The sequence below is a fragment of the Pinus tabuliformis genome, chromosome X, assembly GCF_031772625.1.
Source record: "Pinus tabuliformis cultivar Carrire ecotype Pingquan chromosome X, CPIR1, whole genome shotgun sequence".
Lineage (NCBI taxonomy): Eukaryota > Viridiplantae > Streptophyta > Pinopsida > Pinales > Pinaceae > Pinus > Pinus tabuliformis.
Genome location: NC_142308.1, coordinates 1664296706 through 1664313895, shown reverse-complemented (window position 1 = coordinate 1664313895; position 17190 = coordinate 1664296706).

Genomic DNA, 17190 nt, shown 5'->3' with positions numbered 1-17190 from the left:
AAGATCAAGCTCCTAAAATCAAGAAAAAGCAAGATGAGGAAGTTTGATGGCAAGGATCCGGTAAATTGGATACTTCAGTTGGAGAAATATTTTGATCTACATGGTGTACCACTATTACAAAAGGTATGTATTTCATCTTCATATTTAGAACCGGATCAATTTTTATGGTATAAAGGGCTTTGTTCTCGTAAACAACTTGTTACGTGGTCAATTTTCCCGGAGGAAATGATAGCACATTATGAGGATACAAAGAGCAACACCTTCTTTAGAGCAACACCACAACAATTGGAAATAGTAAAAGGGCTTTGTTACATAATGGAAAGTAAAATTATGGCAGCAAGGAAGTCTACCCCTTGCAACTATAAAGATGGAAGTGTTGTTTCTCCTAGCCTTCCACAACCTACAAGGGTTACACCACAACAATTGGAAGGAAAAAGAGAAAAAGGGCTTTTTTACAATTGTGATAGAAAATGCACTAAAGGTCATAAGTGTACTGAGAAGAAATTATTTTACATAGAGTATGAAGAGGAGGAAGAAAAGGATCAAGAAACATCAAAAGAAGAGGATATACACCAGGACCCAACCCCAAAGAAAGAAGAAATGAACCAGGCCATATCTTGTAAAGCATTGGCAAGAATTACCACTCCTCAAACTCTCAAGATAGAAGGACATATCAAGAATAAAAAGGTGCAAGAAGTGAAAGATCGCATCGAGAAAGAAGAAATGAATCCAACCATATCTTGTAATTCATTGGTCGGAATTACCACCCCTCAAACTATCAAGATAAAAGGACATATCAAGAAGAAAAATGTTCAAGAAGTGAAAGATCACATCGAGCATCACGAAATGAATCCGACCATATCTTGTAAAGGATTGGAAGAAACTACCACTCCTCAAACTCTAAAGATAGAATGACATATCAAGGAGAAAAGGTTCAAGCAGTGAAAGATCACATCGAGCATCAACAACAAGTTCTCCAACTTTTAAAGGATAACGCCATTTCAGTGCAAAATCAAACGAAACAACAGGTAGATCAACATCGTAGTGAAAAATGTTTTGATGTAGGTGATTGGGTATTTTTACTACTACATCTCAAGCAAGCTATTTATGAGAAGGAAATGTTGGCAACACTACATGCACTTAAAAAATGGCGACCTTATCGAATGGGAAGACTCTTCAAGGATGAGGATGTGGAAGCATTGTTTTGTGCTATTTCTATTATCCAACCAGATTGGATAAATGAAGCAAGGAATGAATGGAAGAAGGACGAAGAAGTATGGCCACTTATTCAAAAGTTGCAAAAGATCCCAATTCAAACAATATTGCTATAAATTGAAGAGGAAGGAAAAATCATATTGGAACCTGGAGCAGTCACAGAAAAAAGAACCCGACAGCTACAAAATCGACCAATTTCAGAGTATCTCATCAAGTGGAAGAACTTACCCACTGAAGATTCCACATGGGAGGACAAGAATTTTATACAGAAGCATCAAGAACTACTCAAGCGTTGAAGACAACGCTTTTTGAAGGAGAGGGGCATGTTAGGCCCCTATACTACTTGTGTAACCCCTTATTGTTATTAGTACAACCCACTTATTATATCATTGTACCCATGTAGTGCCCATATTGTTACTATTGTGCCCCATACAAGCCCACTATTGTTATTATTGTGCCCTTACATTATTATTGTTATGTCGGCTTTGATTATGTTATGACCCCTTAGACTCCTATATATAGAAAGGAGGTCTTTTTATTTGTATCATCCAAGAATTGTTCATTTATGTAATATAAAGGAGGTTGCCCCCTCGAAGAGGCTAAATTCTAAGGCATTGATCTATCTTTTCTATCTTTTCTTGAGCTGGTTTCATAACATTTTACTTGATCAGCATACATGCTTTACTATTTCTTAGCATGGGTATGCTCGCCTCAGACATGAGTCTTCTTTCTAGTTCCTTCTACAAGGATTCAGTGGGCTAGAATCTAGTGATCTCCTCTCAGGTCCTCAAATGATCTCTCTTTATACTTAATACACTTCGGTCATCATGTACCCCTTCTGACCTCATATATTAGGGGGAATTTGTTATAGCATCATTCAACGCTTCTATAGTTTTGATGCTCTGATATGGCCTTACGTGGCCCTTCCCCATTCAGACTTGATCATTTATTTAAAAATAATATTTTCAATTCCATACGCAACTCTACCCTTTAAAAAGAGCATACACACACGGGTACCATAATACAAAACTTGTGTACATAATTTAAAATATGAAAAAATAAAAATATTTCCTATTTCTTGGGTAGGGTTTACGAGTTTCACCGAAAGCCCACCTACAGGAGCCTGTGGCCTAACTGAATCAACTGATTTCTGGTGGTATTTATACACCTCATGGGAAGGCCTAAATCATAGAAGGAGATAGGATATCGACATTATAATCCTTTTTGTCCCAAAATCAAGTCTGATCTTCCCTCTGCCTTCTGCACTCCCAATCATAGGAAACCCTTGTTTCCTTGTAGATATGTTCATCTTCCATTATATGACATCCTTTTGCACATGTTTGAGAGGTGATCTTTGAGGCTTGGGCTAGAAGGATCCAGAGGAAGGTTTCATTAGCGTCGTGGTCAGATTAGGTTGTATTCTTCCACTACTATTTGCTAATATCAATAAAAAAGCTATGTCTTGTTCCTAATATGTTATGATCTCGTGTTTTTTATGATTTATGTCTAATATATCATGATTTATATGTTTATGCTTGATGATCTAACATGTTTATTGTGCACACACTTTGATCCAGGTGGATATTGGTGGCCACCCGCTAATTCCACTTGGATCCCCTCTAGTGCTTCTTACAGTTTTTTTATGTTTCCTTAATTATAGCACAGTTTACTATTTCTAGCATTTTTTCGGGTCCTAAACTTCCGGAGCCGTTTTGAGGCCCTAAACGACGTTTTTTGGGAAATCTACCGCCAGGGATTTTTTTGATAAAAATGGTCTTTTCTGTCGTAGTCCTCGGAGAGATCTTTCCAACGGGCTATCATGCACGTCAAACGGAGATAGTACGACCAATTCACGACCCCGGGAAGTTGATGTACCAACTTACCCAAAAACGGGGCCCACAATTTGGCGTTTCATCTTCTAGGGTTAGGTTTTGGAATGTGAAGGGTTTTCCATTGTTTCTCAACAATAAATAGGCCTCCGAGCCTCATTATAAGACAGTTGAGAGGCATGTAGCCACCACATCTCTTCTCAAAGATAAGCTACCATCGCCCTAGCTGGTTTATTTCCATTTCTGTTTGTAAGCATATTTCAGTATTTTACAGTAATGAATTGAGGTATTATTTCTGCTATATACCTGTCTTTATGGTTATCTCTGTATTTTATTGCGTTCCTGTTTAAATCTGGATCAATGGTATCAGAGCGGTCTGCTTTTCTTCTCTGTTTTTCTTTGCATGTCCCCAATGAGGTCGGGATATAAGGAGTTAGGGCTTGAACTGGTCGAACCTTTGCAAGACCAGCCTCGCAAATCCCGACGGCCTCCCATGGCAGATGAAAAGAAAGACGAGGGGGCAGGAGATCCTATCAAAATCTTGCTCGAAGAAGCCCTCAAGAAACAAAGGAACGCGATGATGGAAAAATTTGCCCAAATCCTTCAGCGGCTACCCAAGGGCGACGCATCGGCTTCCAACAGCAACTCTGGAAATGCCACACCATTTAAGGTACAAGTTAATTTTGAAATCCCCATATTCGAGGGTCAGATAAACGCAGATGCCGTCGATAAATGGTTAAATGTGCTAGAGGGTTATTTTTCTGTTCATGATTTTTCCAGTCGGGAAAATATTATTTTCGCTCTTCTCAAAGCAGCCCCCCACGTCAAGGATTGGTGGGAAACCTACTGTGAGCAGAAGGATGAAAGTACAGACTCACTATTTTCAATCGCACCGACTTGGGATTCATTCCGAGATGCCATCAAGGAGCAGTACTACCCTGTCGGAAGCTATGAGGATCAATACATAAAGTGGACCACGCTACGGCAGGGAAGGGACCAAGACGTACCAGAGTTTACCAATATTTTCCATACCCTTCGCACAAAGTTGGGTATCAAGGATACAGAGCAGCATTTGGTACTCAAATATCATGGCTGCCTGCACAAGTACATCCAAGAAGAAATAGAATTCCTGAACATCTCCTCGCTTGGCACGGCATACCGATATGCCGTCAAGGTCGAGCAAAAGTTTAAACAGAAGAAGCGAGACTTTGGGTCTGCGAATCCAAAACAAGGGAAAGGTGCCCCAAACTGCAGAACAAAGGACAAAGCCAAGGCGGGGCGGCCCAAGACAACCCGCCAAAGCTGCAAGAAAAGAACAGCGCCGCAAGGCCGAAAAAGGACACCGGAAAGTGGTGTGAGTTCCATAAGAGCTCCACTCACAACACAAGTGAGTGTCGGTGTTATAGACATTTTTGTGCCTTACAGCTCCAAGCATGAAATGTCCATAAACTAAAGGCTCCTAAGTCCTTAAAAGTGTTGTTACAACTCCTAAAGGAACAAGGTCAACAAATTACAGCTTCTCCCAGAAGTTCTCCACCAGAAACTACTCAAAATTGGTCAAAACTGGATCAGCGCACCTTGTACACATGGGAATTGCATTTCAGCGCACCTTGTACACACGGGAATTGCGTTTCAGCGCACCTAAATACACTGTGAGGGTGCGATGGACGGAAAAAGACAAGTGGCGGAGACAGTTTGCGAGGTGGATGATCATGGAATCTTCTAGAAACTTCTCATGGGACACTTGCCTCTCAAAATCGCCCAAGGATGAGTAAGAGATCAATGAGATCTCCAAGTGGCATCAAGAACTATCAGAGAGAAGACACTAATCAAAAACCCAGAGCTGACTCACACCTCTACAAATATCTATATATAGATCTCTCATCCCAGAGATCCAGAGGTTGGAGGCTGGAATTTTGTTATTGCAAAGAATTGTTGTTGGTTTGAGATTGGAATCATTGGGTGCTTAATGCTTTGAAGGGAGGTGAAGAAAGGATTTCATTCGCTGGGAGGTAGATGCTGGATTGGAACTCTCTTGGTTGTATCTCCTCCTGAACCTTGTTATTCATCAATAAAGCTATCTTGGTTTCTCCTATATACTGATGTATCTTTGATGTATGATTGCATTAGTATGTTTAGTTTATTTCTAATCCTGAACTAGTTATGAATATGAATCTATGTCTTTGTGTAGTGTTCCCTTCTTGTGATCTTGTAGGAACCTGTTGAAGCTGGGCGAGCGAGAAGGAAAGTAGCTGGGAATTCTCAAAGAGAGGAGAAACCAGATCGAGGGACAAATGGAAGACACTGGTTAGTCCATCCATCTCTCTTCATTCTTAATTCATAAAGGAAGAATACTAGAATAGCTGTTTCTGTTTGTTGCTAAGGCACTGTCACACCTTAGGTGGATAGGATCGTCCTGCATAGGCATTTTTCCCCACAACAAATTGGCGACTCCACTGGGGAGAGTATCTTGTTGGTTTATTTGTGTTGCTGGTCTTGTTCTTCTCATAAACTCAGAAGTGCTGAATCGAAATGCACTTGCCATTTTCAAGTGCAAAGTAGAGATCTGCCACTCTAGCCCACTCACTGGGCCTATTTTTATGATCTGAACAAACTGATACACAAGTGCTCTAACAGCCCTTTTTGATAGATCATAGTCCTCCTATAAATCATCCCTTTGATTGTACCTTGCTTGTTGCTTTTATTTGGCCTGAAACCGTAGATTAATCAGCAAACCGTGACCCAGAACCTAGAGAAGAACTCTCGTTTCTGCTCCAGCGCAGGCTCTGTGAAGAGACTCTGCATTTCAACGCAGTTCCCATGAAGGCTACCTGCGTTGCAATTCAGTTTCTCTGTTATACAGGTGCGCTGATCCAGTTTAAGTCTTGTGCAGTTGGGGTTCTCTGCTCTGTTTTGCCTTGTTTTGATCTCTGATTTCTACAACCTGTAACCAGCATAGGTACCTGTCTGATAACTCCTTTTCTCTGCTTTAATTCCGCCTCCTTTTGTACAAAAAGACTGTGAGTGTTTTTATGTGTTTGTGGCGTCATTTACAGTTTTCCATTGCAAGAGTGAAATAGTCATCCTGTAGCCCTTGATTCAGATCTGTTGATTGTGATCTTAGGAGAGAGTTCATTGGCTGTTTACAGTTGATTATACGTTTACTTTTGCTTTTTGGTTTGAGTTTGTCTCTTTTAAGTGTCAAAACAAGTGTTCATTTCGAAAGTCATAAAGTGTTGTATTCTCTTCTACCCTTTCTGATTTCGAAAAAGTAAACTTGTTTGTATTAGTCATTTAAAAGAAAATTCAAAGTTGTGCAAAAAGCTTTCTTTTTAGGTATCAATATTAAGAAAGCGGAAAACAAACACTTGCATTGTGCATTTGCATCTTGATAGTTTGCATGCTTGATTTAGGAAAAGTGCATTTAGAGTGTGCTGATTGCTCTTTGAGGAAAGATGGTGTCTTTCTTTTCCCTTTGTAGCTAGGATTTTCATTGTTGAAAAAGAGATAAAATTTGCTTATCATCTTTTAGATTGCATTTAGGAGTTGTATCTACATCTCGTGGTGAACCTCAAAAGGCAAACTTCTAAGAAAGATCAACATAAAATAAACTGAATGAACTTAATAACGCTTCGTAACATAACGCACAACATAGAGGTCTAGGCTAGAGACGTGTTCTGACGTCGTAAAACCTGGTATCTGTTGGCCTCGCTGATGGTTGGGTGATTCCTCCTGAGGGACCAAAAGTGCCAGTACGGATTGTGCTCCCACGTACCGTCGCGTATATATTGGGAGACCCCTATAGGCTTAAAACCTTTATCCTTAGGAAGCCGTGTCGACCGCCCTACTGATCACAATGCACCGAACACAGCATTCGGGAAGATTGACTGTCGTACCGTAAAACGTATTCTGCAGTTTTGTGATTGGTTTGGCACACCCTCTACCTAGATCTCCAGAGCAGTTCCTTTTGGCCTTTTTCAGACTCTATAACGGAAAAAGTCCATCTGAGCATTTGTCACTTCGGGCTCGTTAAAACATCGAAAGAGACTAGAGTCATCTTTAGCTTTTTCTCGACTCTTTAAAATTGAAAAAGCAAGTTGTGTCCAAGCATCGTTAAAATTTATTTTAAACAGAATAATCATCACCATTCCCTCGTTGATCTTCGAAGTTAGTCTCTTTTCATCGTAAGTTCTTGTAGAATCGCTAGAAAATCTTTTGGATAGACTAAATATGTCTGAACAACCGTCGACATCCAGGACTGTGTCATCCGATGCAATAGCGGCAGAGCCTCCCGCTGCTACTCCAACGATGTTCGATGGTATACCATCTGTCCCGGCAAATTGTCAACAACAAGCTGGAGTCCAACCAGAGATTGTTTCGACGACATGGTTAGTTCCTATTTCTTCATCTGGATTATCATCTGGTATTTCTTATGTTGAAACTCAACAAATTGATCCAATGTGTCTTCAAAGGCCAATCTACCCTTTAAGTACTGGATTGCCACCGTATGGAGGGCAGTATGCCTTTTCATTGTTCCCTCCTGGAGAACAACCATATGGGAGTTTACAACAAAGTTCAGGTCAAACTGGAATTACATCCAGCGGTTGGGTACCAATACTGCCTCAACAACCAAGGGTTGTATATTCAATGCAACCAGTCCACACTGTGTCGAATACTCCCACTATACCTGCTATGGTGATTGCATCGCAAGTACAAGCGTTACCTGTTGTATGTCAACCCCAAGTTTCTCAGGTTGCAATACAACAGCCTCTTGTCTCAATGACTCAATCGCAACCTCAAGTTAGTGCCTCCTTATCTGGAGCAACTCAGGATCAAACAAGTACTGTGACTCCTCATCTTGGTCAATCATCCAGTATTGGTCAACAGCAAATGGTTCAACAACCAGAGCTGGTTCAAAATCAACACCCCCCATTCCAGCAATCATATCAAGGACCTGAGCAACAAGTCTTTGTAAGTAATGGGCAATCGCATTTCCAAAGTGGTTATCAACAACCATATTATAATGGTTATGCCCATCAACCTTGTCAAAGTTGCCAGCATCAAATACATTATGCTGGTATGCAAAGACCCACTGCTCAGGCGATTCCATCTTATCCTGGGTATGCTTCGCCTAACCTGAATCAACAGTTGCCCTTTGTAGCAACTCTAGAATTACCAGATCTAAATCGGCTGACGAATGATCCAATTGCTTATGCCCCTTGGTGGCCAGCGATTCCGCATAAACTTTCGTCAGATATTCCTAAATTTAATGGAAATCCAGGTGAATATCCGTCGAATCATGTGATGACATTTCATCTATGGTGTTCATCAAACACCCTAAACGATGATTCGATAAGACTTCGCCTTTTTCAGAGGACGTTAACGGGTCCAGCGGCAAAATGGTATATTGAATTGCATAGAGCTTCGTTCGACAACTTCAGTACCTTAGCCACAACCTTTTTAACCCATTTTCAATTACCGATAAGGTATGAAACGGGAACAAAACTCCTTACCAACTTCAAACAGACAACGGCCACTCACATATCTGATCATATACATGAGTGGCGACGTCGCCGCAGGATGGTAAAAACGTACATTCCCGATCAGCTATTAGCTGAATGGTTTATCAAGTCTTTGCTTCCTAGAATCACGGAAGATGTGGCAAAGGGGGGAGTCATAACGGAAGAGCAAGTCATCGCTCGTGCGCAATATCTGGACTTGGTCTATACTCAGTCCGGCACGCTCTACGACAAAATACCTGACGCCCCTAGACCGGAATTCTCAATTCCTCCTCCTCCTAAATCAAACAATGACTCTCATGCCATCGATGGCGTGATTGGCGCGACAGACACGAAATCGACAAAGGCTACATCTAAAAAGGCCCGTAAGATTTCCAGTCAAAATGCAAATGAGGAACTTCTTGCCTCGGAAGTAAATGCCGTGTCGACCGACAAGGGCAAACAACTGAAGCAACCAGGGGCAAGAAGAAAAAGAAAGGGAGAAAAAGGAAACCCCCTGCGGGGTGTCATATATGTAATGAGGATCATTAGACGAGAGATTGTCCACATATAGCTGAAGTTAAGAAACTCTTTAAGAGTTCAAAAACCTCAGCAGTATTGACTGATCCGTTTCCAAGCCCGGGTACCAAACTGGTTGCTAATCAAAATGATTCCCGATCCCAAGTGCTTATGTTGTCTATCTCAAAGTAGCAAAATGATGCTTTGACAAGGAATAAAGATTACGGGAATCCACAGGTGTCGAATAACAAGGCTAATGAACAACCTAGTAGTTCGACAACAACTTTGACCAAAGTTGTGCCACCCATCATTCCTGAACAAATGATAAAGTCGCCAAAGGGAGTAGTACACAAGTCGACATTTAATCCTCGTGCAAAAATAGCACAGAATTATAATATAATAGAGGACCTGGCCCAATCGCAATCCGCTATGTCGACGCTTGAGGTACCGCAAAATTGCCTCTCCCAAGAGCAAGCTTTATTATCAGCAATAGGTGGGATTGACCCAATGGATTCCAATATTGTGGCCTTTAATCATAAAGGATATGACCCTCAGTTACCGGCTCAACTAGCTTTCCTTATTCAAGTGAAAGCCCTCAACAAAACTGTTCATCGAACAATTATTGATGAGGGGGCATCTACATGCATTATGTCGATGAGTTGCTGGAAAACTTTAGGATCTCCAACCTTGTCGCAATCTTCGACGACATTAAAAGCATTTGATGGACGGACATATACCCCATATGGTATTCTAAATAACTTGAAAGTTGAACTAGGAGGGAAAACAGTAGAAATTGATGTTGAAGTAATCGACGGAAACCTTGATTACAACATCCTATTGGGAAGACCCTGGATATATGCCATGGCCGCAGTTGTGTCGACCTACTTCAGGAAGATTGCATTTCCCTTCCAAGGAGGAATTACAATCGTTGACCAACAAACATTTCTCCCCAACAGTTCACAAGTTACGGGAAGCATTCCAATGATCCATGGAAGCAATCATTCGCTCCAAAATATCGGAGTAGGTCTCCTAAAAGACCCTGCCTTAATGGGTACTTTTTCCCTACCGCCTCCGAGTAATCCGGCGGAAGTGGCCACAGTGGAATATGAAACCTTCTATATCTAATGGATTTGGACACCGAGGACGGTTCTTATCTCATGTCAACCTCGTTAAAAAATGAAACAAGGAGTCATGAGGATAGTTATTTTACTGTGTCAACCTCATTAAAAATTGAAACAAATCCCCTTTCCAAGTCTCAAAGGTAAACCTTCATTCCAACCACCGAGTTGAATGCAATGAAGCTTGGGGGCATGCACCTTGATTTGCGTTATTATGCTGGGGGCATACAAACTTATCATCGAGCAGTTTTAGCGCATAGTTCATGCTCGTTGAAAAATAAACATAAGATTGAGCAGTTTTAGCACATAGTTCATGCTCGTTAAAAAATAAACATAAGACTGAGCAGTGTTTTTCCGTGTTTAAGCTCGTTAAAAAATGAACTATCTTCCAGTAAATAACCACCGTGAATGTAACATTATCAGCCATTAAAGCCTTGGTCGTGTTTGCACCGTCACTTCCACTTTTCCATTGGCCGACCGTTCACCTCCATATCATTGTTTACCCATTTTGAAGAACAGCTGCGAAGAGTGATTTCACTAGCGATCCTTGTAACACTGCCGTGCTTGGAAAATTCCAACCGTTACCTGGAATCAGCTGCTAACCCGTTTTATCACTCGTTCCTCAAAAGACGAGTCTTCTTTAAGCTCTTTTCATCTGACTCATAAAATATGAAAAGATTGCCGAGTTTTGGCCTTCCAGCTCGTTAAAGCGACCAGAAGTGCTATTCCTCCTCTAGATTTTAATCTTTTTGGACCTGAGGGATTATTGCACAAAAATATCGAGCGCTTGTTTTGTTCGGCTCGTTAAAACTATCGAAAACTCATCCCTTCTGTATTGTTTTACACTTTTTCGGACTTAAGGGATTAGATGACGAAAAAGGACTTTCGGAGTTGACTTTACGTACCTTTTCAGACTCTCTAAAAATGAAAAGGACCGAGTTATCTTTGTCGTTAGACTCGTTAAAAGCATTAAATAGCGACAAACTTGTCTTTAGACGAGAACGAGTTTCACTATCGCTAGGCTCGTTAAAACATAGCGATGGGTTTGCCCGAAGGGCAAATTATAGAACAAGCATATGTTATCCTCCTTAAGCTTGACAAAAATAAAGAGGTACTGGTCAGAAATGACTGGGGAAAAATTGGGAAGAAACTTAAAGAACTTTTATTGGTAGCAAGTCGCTCTTGAACATGACACTTCCACTCCGTGCCTGAGTCGGGTTGGGTTGTTTCATTCACCGGTCACATCACCATGGTCTTGCCAATACCATCCATCTTTGGGGTAAATGCTACCAATCCATCACACAAGTGTCGCCGATATGTTCAAGAGAAGTCATCCAGAGAAGTCAACCGTGTCCCATCCACTACCATACATTATCCTTCATTCTTTCATGACCGCCACCCTAAACCATATATCATCATATCGTTTTCACCTCCATCAAAATCATTTGCTCCGTTCCATGTCACTGATGTGGGATACATTAAGGCCCTCCTTTGACGGATCGCTTCTTGTCGACATCAGCTCATCATCCAAGAAGTTGATCTAGGGACACCCCCTTCAGTACTTTGAAGCTTGCATGCCTCAATGGCAAGTTTCTCACTTCCGGCGACAGGTATACATCAATGACCTTCGACCGAAAGATTTTGCGTGGTGTTCGACGCCAAGTCCTTTATTCACACCACGTGAATTGTACTGCAGTACCTTGAGGGTCATTATCATTATCGGTGATTCCTCTCACGCTTGTTAACAGTTTACATCATTGACTGGTAATCAAGCGATGTCTTTCCATGTTCGACTTCAGAACATTTCTCACATGGATCGACTTGTACTTAGAGTGAAGATCGAACGAGATTGAAGACCTCGGATCTAGTTTCATCCATCCGGGCTGCGATATATATTCAGGAAAGATAAAGACATTGACATGTATAGCATTGCAGCACAGATAATCATCCTACCAAAAGGATGATGATTTCATCAAAATCATCAGTCTACCATCAGACGATTGTCTGTTCTATGTACAAAAAAATGAATTTATAAAACTGAGCATGGGAATGCCTGCCTCAGCTAGATCATGAAAGCAGTATGAAAAATAATGTATTGTATTGTATCTTATTACAGGTCTCCTCCCAGCATTGGAAGAACTTCGGATCCTCCTAATAAAGCATTTCACCCGATAAACGGCCTCATACTTTAGGGGGAAACTGTTATAAACATTTTTGTGCCTTAGAGCTCCAAGCATGAAATTTCCATAAACTAAAGGCTCCTAAGTCATTAAAATTGTTGTTACAACTCCTAAAGGAACAAGGTCAACAAATTACAGCTTCTCCCAGAAGTTCTCCACCAGAAACTACTCAAAATTGGTCAAAACTGGATCAGCGCACCTTGTACACATGGTAATTGCATTTCAGCGCACCTTGTACACACGGGAATTGAATTTCAGCGGACCTAAATACACTGTGAGGGTGCGATGGACGGAAAAAGATAAGTGGCGGAGACAGTTTGCGAGGTGGATGATCATGGAATCTTCTAGAAACTTCTCATGGGACACTTGCCTCTCAAAATCGCCCAAGGATGAGTAAGAGATCAATGAGATCTCCAAGTGGCATCAAGAACTATCAGAGAGAAGACACTAATCAAAAACCCAGAGCTGACTCACACCTCTACAAATATCTATATATAGATCTCTCATCCCAGAGATCCAGAGGTTGGAGGCTGGAATTTTGTTATTGCAAAGAATTGCTGTTGGTTTGAGATTGGAATCATTGGGTGCTTAATGCTTTGAAGGGAGGTGAAGAAAGGATTTCATTCGCTGGGAGGTAGATGTTGGATTGGAACTCTCTTGGTTGTATCTCCTCCTGAACCTTGTTATTCATCAATAAAGCTATCTTGGTTTCTCCTATATACTGATGTATCTTTGATGTATGATTGCATTAGTATGTTTAGTTTATTTCTAATCCTGAACTAGTTATGAATATGAATCTATGTCTTTGTGTAGTGTTCCCTTCTTGTGATCTTGCAGGAACCTGTTGAAGCTGGGCGAGCGAGAAGGCAAGTAGCTGGGAATTCTCAAAGAGAAGAGAAACCGGATCGAGGGACAAACGGAAGACACCGGTTAGTCCATCCATCTCTCTTCATTCTTAATTCATAAAGGAACAATACTAGAATAGTTGTTTCTATTTGTTGCTAAGGCACTGTCACACCTTAGGTGGATAGGATCGTCCTGCATAGGCATTTTTCCCCACAACAGTCGGGCCAAGCAGTCACTGGTGGCCGAGCTAAAGGTTTCAGAATCAAATGCATGTTCTGACTCTGAGTCAGAACCCGATAAGGGGAATGACAAAGGGAAGCAGATTATCGATGCGGAGCCCAACGCCACCGTTGCCACCACGAAGATCCAGAAGGAGGAACCTGAAGATCCAGAGGAGGAGGAGCGTCTCTTCCACTCCCAGATGTGGATAAAGGGCTCCCCGCTACAGTTCATTGTCGACAGCGGGAGCCAAAAGAACCTCATTTCGGCAGAGGTCATGAGACGGCTGGGCTTACCGACCACAACACATCCACAACCATACACCATTGGGTGGCTACACCAAGTACGGGATCTTCGCGTGAGCCAACAGTGTCGCCTTCCATACAACATCAAGCCCTTCACGGATGAGGTATTGTGTGACATTGCTCCCCTTGAAGTTTGTGATGTGTTATTAGGACAACCATACTTGTGGAAGCGACATGCTGTGTATGAGTCAAGGCCCCATGCTGTTATTGTTACTTTGGGAAATAAGTTGTACAGGATACCAGAGGTCGCACCGCCTACCGCCATCTCTTTGGTTACTGCAAAACAATGCAGTAAGCTCATTTCCAAAACCGGGAAGTTTGTTTTCCTGATGATACGCCCTCAAGAAAAGAAGAAGATGGTGGCCACGACCTCCAGACAGGGCCCCTCCGCACGACAACTACAGATGGACAAGGTCGTGGAGGAGTATGAGGACATCTTCACCTCCCCCGTAGGGGTTCCTCTGCACTGTCAGGTCAAGCACTCCATTGATCTGACCCCAGGTTCACCGCTGCCCAATGGACCAATCTATCGGCGCTCTGTTCTGGAGAACGATGAAATCAAGAGGAAGATTCAGGAGCTGCTGCAAAAAGGTCACATCCATCCGAGTTCATCGCCCTGTGGGAGCCCAATCGTACTGGTACAAAAGAAGGATGGGACTTGGAGACTCTTTATTGACTATCGGGTGCTGAACAAGATCACTGTCCGTAATAGGTACCCAATCCCACGGATTGATGACCTCCTGGACCAACTAAAGGGGGCAAAATATTTCAGCAAGATCGATTTGAAGTCAGGATATCGCCAGGTACCAATCGAACCCTCTTATGTGTGGAAGACTATCTTCAAAGCCAAGGAGGGCCTTTTCGAATGGTTGGTTATGCCTTTCGGATTGACGAATGCTCCTGCAACCTTCATGAGGCTAATGGACGACATCTTGTGACCATTCACCAACTCATTTGTAGTGGTATACTTGGATGACATCTTGATCTTTAGCAAGACCTGGGAAGAGCACCTCCACCACATCCGACAGGTTCTCCAAACACTGCGACAACACAAGTTATGTGCCAATTTGGAGAAATTCACTTTTGGCATGACCCAGGTTCGGTATCTGGGATACATTATTGATGAACGGGGGGTGCATGTGGATCCAGCCAAGATCCAAGTCATTCAGGATTGGCCATCTCCAACCACTCTGACAGAGCTTCGCAGCTTTCTAGGCCTTGCCAACTTCTACCGCAGGTTTGTGTTGGGATTTTCTCATATCACTTGGCCCTTGAGTCAGGTCACCAAGGGAGGAGCGAAAGCAAAAAAAATTTGGTCTGAATCTCAACAGAAGGCATTCACAGAGCTGAAAGATCGACTCTGCACAGCACCAGTTCTTGCATTACCAGACTTGCAACAACCATTTGAGGTCGAGACAGATGCCTCTAACTATGCTATTGGGTCAGTCCTTACTCAACACGGGCATCCAGTGGCATATCACAGTGAGACACTTTCAGACACAGTCCGGAAGTATCCCACTTATGACAAAGAGATGTATTCCATTGTGCAGGCTTGCCGACAATGGAAGCATTACATTTTGGGGAAGGAAATGGTCATCCACATAGACCACCGACCCCTGCAGTTCATACAGACCCAAGGGAAATTGCAGAATGATCACCATCAGAAGTGGTCCACATACCTGCAACAGTTCCATTTGAATATCAAGTATAAGAAGGGCAGCACCAATAATGTTGCAGATTGCCTCAGTCGACCACCGATCATGGCGTTAACCATCGTGCTCAACTCTTGTGGGCACGAGACTTCTGATTGACCACTGCTCTACAAAAGTGACCCGGAATTCGGCCACACATACCAGACACTCTTGGAGGGTCAGCATGTTCCAGATTTTCACCTCCAGGACGACCTGTTATGCCACCTGGGTCACTTTGTGTTCCTTCAAGCGAGCGTGCCAAGATGATCTGGGAAGCACACTACAGTCGGGCCGTTGGGCATTTTGGGGTCGAAAAAACCGTGGCAGTGCTGCAGACATATTTCTATTGGCCGAATCTTCGACAGGATGTCGGGAAGTACATTAGATCATGCACTGCTTGCGCCATTGCCAAACCGACCATCAAGAAGCAAGGCCTCTATACCCCGCTGCCTACCCCTAGTCGACCTTGGGAATCCATCTCCATGGATTACATGTTAGGCCTCCCTTCCACTAGGCATGGAAATGACTGTGTTTTTGTGGTCGTCGACAGGTTCTCGAAGATGGCCATTATGGCGGCCTGCAAGAAGAATATCACAGCAGAAGCCATTGCTAAACTCTTCTTTGAACGAGTATGGGTACACTTTGGGATCCCACAGTCTATCATTTCAGATCGGGAGAGCAGGTTCCTCAGTACATTTTGGTCTAGCCTCTGGTCGATGCTGGACACCAAACTCACTAAGTCCACAGCCTTCCATCCTCAAACTGATGACCAGACTGAGGTCGTCAACAGGATGATCATTCACATTCTGCGCATGTACAACTCAAAGCATCCACGAACATGGGACGAGAGCCTCCCCTATGTTCAGCACAGCTACAACCGGTCTCTCCACAACTCGACTGGCCACAGCCCTTTCCAGGTGGGATTGGGATTCCAGCCACTATGTCCCATCGATGTGGCCATGCCATTTGCAGCTACTCACGCAGATTCTGCTCATGTCCAGTCCGAAACAGATAAGGCAAACAGATTCATTGAGCACATCCAACATATTCGCCAGCAGGTCCATGACATTCTGGAGAAATCAAATGCCAAGTACAAGCAGCGACATGATCAACATCGGGTGCCACACAAGTTTCAAGTGGGCGACAAAGTCTGGTTGCATTTGCAAAAGGAACGCCTTACCAGAACCTATCAGAAACTCGGACCACTCTGATATGGCCCTTACACCATTACCAAGGTTGTGTGAGACAATGCATTTGAGCTCAGCATTCCCCCATTCCTTGGCCTGCACCCGGTGTTCAATGTCGACCGCCTTCGGCCATACTTTCCACCATTACTAGACACGTCCGACATTGCAGAACAACTCACACCCACAAAGTTAAATCCAGCTTGCATGGAACAAGTTGCAACTGATCGGATCATGGACACACAGATCAAGCACACTCGCCAGCAGAATATCCAACTGTATCGAGTTGTCAAAGCAGGACAACTCCTTCACCAGGGCAAGTGGCTCACCAGGGACCAAGTGCAGCAGAAGTTCCCTCATCTCATGGAGGAACTCAACACAATGGGGACCATTGCTTCCTAAGGGGGGAGGAATGATCCAGGTGGATATTGGTGGCCACCCGCTAATTCCACTTGGATCCCCTCTAGTGCTTCTTACAGTTTTTTTCTATTTCCTTAATTATAGCACAGTTTACTATTTTTAGCAGTTTTCCGGGTCCTAAACTTCCGGAGCCATTTTGAGGCCCTAAACGACGTTTTTTGGGAAA